The 2,857-nt window shown below is 36.9% G+C and overlaps 1 non-coding gene across 1 annotated transcript; it reads left to right on the top strand.

Moving 5' to 3' along the window:
- The first annotated feature begins 2,231 nt into the window (after nucleotides 1–2,231).
- Nucleotides 2,232–2,422, top strand: LOC133240160 (U2 spliceosomal RNA). Its single transcript, XR_009734141.1, has one exon. It is a non-coding gene; the product is annotated as a U2 spliceosomal RNA (small nuclear RNA).
- The last annotated feature ends 435 nt before the right edge of the window (nucleotides 2,423–2,857 follow it).

The following is a 2,857-nucleotide window of genomic DNA, read 5'->3' as shown; positions in this document are numbered from 1 at the left end:
GGAAGTCTGGTTATGCAGTCCATGTGATCACAAAGAGTTGGACTTAGTGACAGAGCAACAACAAGAGTAGAGACTAAAACATATGACGGAATGTGACTTAGTTAGACACTACTGGAGTGATTTAGTAATTTCTTTTTACGCTAAACAACAGAGAAATCATAAGAAAAACAAATTAAAGTTTTTTTAATGTTTTGTGGTATACAGTACATTCCAAGCTTCATCTAGATTCAGTTTCTAGGGATGACTGCTCACTTCCAAAAACAGCTAGGTCTTTTTCTTCTTGGTCATTATTAGCAATATCCACCACTTTTAAAATCCTAAGCCCCTCTTTCCCTTCAATACCTCTTCTGTTCTAGTTTAATGATGTTACTCCTAAAATCTTTGTGTATCAACCAACCTAGTTCCTAGACCAAGAGTAAATTTATTTTCCTATTACAGCCAGCCTGGTTTGGGTCAGACATTACTGAGTCTCCAAATGCATTTTGAATTGGGAGTGATGTCCTGTTTATGAGGATAAATTGAGCACAATGTGATACCCAGACATATGCATTTTTCCCCGCTCTGAGTAAATTGGAGCCAAGGGGATGAGTATTGTCTGACTCTCATCTGGTTGGAATTCTGGTGCAGAACCAGGCTGGGCTGGTCACTGAATGAGTCACTGGCACTGAAGACCAACACAGATCTTTGGATGGGTCTAATGGAACATCCTAACAGTTTCCACACACCCCTTTTGCTGAGCAAAAGTCCCTTGAGGGCTGTGTAAGAATAAATGGATAACGGACTTCCCTGGCAGGGCAGTGGTTAAGACGTAAGTTTCCAATGCGGGACACAGGTTAGATCCCTGGTCAAGGTGCTGAGATCCCACATGCCTCGCAGCCAAAAAAAACCAAAACATAAAACAGAAGCAATGCTGTTAACAAATTCAGTAGAGACTTAAAAAATGGCCTGCATCAAAAAAAATCTTTTAAAAAGTAACTCTTAAAAAGAATAAATGGATAAAATTAAATGTTTGGATTCAGCCTTTTTTTTCTGTTCTCATTCTCCTTAACTTCAGTGGTCAGGAAAGTTAATTTGTTCCATTTCTCATGCATCCACCAATGGAAAACAATCCTTGGGCCCTCTTTTAAGATTACATTAAATGTAATTATCAGGTTTCAAGTGAGTAAGACCCTAATTACTTTTGAAGGAAGGTGCCTGAATGATATACCTTGATCCTACATCCAATTTGTTTTACTCAGACAACAATCAAGGAAAACATTCGCTGACAGAAATACAATGTATAGTCTAAATTAGTAAGCAATGAATATTATCAGTAAGGGCAATTCCAACCTCTCAGAGAAAAGACTAATCTTCTTTTGTCACTGACACAGTAGGTCAATACTATATTTACATTTCTCATATGCCACCGGTCGTGTTCTCCAAAAATCAAATCACCTGTAGACATTAAATATGTATCATGCCTAATACAGTTTTAAAATTAGTGTTGCTTAAATTATCTATTTCTCAAAGCAATCACATGAGCTAAAGTACTTCTGTTATTATTAAGAAATTTAGGGACAGAGTGCACAGGAATTTACCTAAACAAACATAAATCACAACCAGTGCTAAGATTAAGCAAATTTTATTGCAGCAAATACGTCTATAAAATCTGCAGTTTAATGTCAAACTGTGACTAAAACCCACGTTTGCTGTATGATACCTATGGAAGTTGTTTAGTCTTCTACTTGTCATTATCACTGGGTGTCTAGTCTTTGATAAGAAATTGAAAGATTGGCGTATTTCTTATTTTTGCTTCTATTCTTTTACTCTTTCTGATTTAGTCTTACAGGCTGATTTGGTCTTGTAGAGAGCAATCCTGTGTCTATATGTCTGCATGTAGCAAATGAGTGACTTTTCCTTTCCATAAGTATTAACCTTAGGATTTTCTTGTAGGTTTTATTTCTCCTTTGGGCTATATTCTGAGTGCATACTCGGATTCAGTCACTTTGAAGTCTATATATTCTCTTACAAAACTCCATATAGCTCCTTTCAGATTGAATCTTCCCTTACCCAGTTTCCCAAAGATAATTTCAAATATTTGATCCCAAGTCTTAAACTGGTGGCCTATGAGCCAAATTCATTCAGCAAATATAATTCTATTGCAATGATTGTTGTGGGTTGTAGTCTTTGTTTTCCTGTTTATAATACATTTCAGTTGAATAACTTCACATTTAAAAATTAGGAGATTTCAGATCGCTTCTCGGCCTTTTGGCTAAGATCAAGTGTAGTATCTGTTCTTATCAGTTTAATATCTGATACATCCTCTATCCGAGGACTTTAGAAAAAAAAAAAATTAGGAGATTTCATATAGTAACCTGGTTTCTTTTGAAAAAGTATACAATTTGCCAATGTGGAATCCATATTTTACAAGACGGGAATCTTCTGGATGTAAATGACTGCTCTTTTAGCCATGGTAAGCAGGCATCAATTTACCATAAATGCCAGCAAGTGCTGTTTTTCTTATCTTGGCTGACTTTATCCATCTATTACTTGCCTGGTCCAAGAAGCCATTTCAGAATATAATGCGTGATTAATATGCGTTCAGAGAACACTTGGCTGAAATTCGTCTTTTCTTACTGATTTATAAACATGCTTTTACTTTCAACCATTTCTTGGCTAGCCACAGGCCAGACTCATCTCTCGTCTATCTAAAGGTCTTCTGCTGTTGCTCATGTGTCAAATATGTCTCTGCTGAGTGCAGCGGTATTGATTTTACCTCTGAATCTCAGAACCCGTGACCAAGTCATCACCAAGCCTGTAGGGGCTGAGTTGTGCTATCTTTCTTCCTGTGTAGTCTGCTTTGAAGCTGCCCTTTGGA

This window comes from Bos javanicus, chromosome 27, assembly GCF_032452875.1.
Source record: "Bos javanicus breed banteng chromosome 27, ARS-OSU_banteng_1.0, whole genome shotgun sequence".
Classification (NCBI taxonomy): Eukaryota; Metazoa; Chordata; class Mammalia; order Artiodactyla; family Bovidae; genus Bos; species Bos javanicus.
The sequence above is the reverse complement of the archived record's forward strand: the minus strand, read 5'-3'. Positions and strand labels throughout refer to the sequence as shown.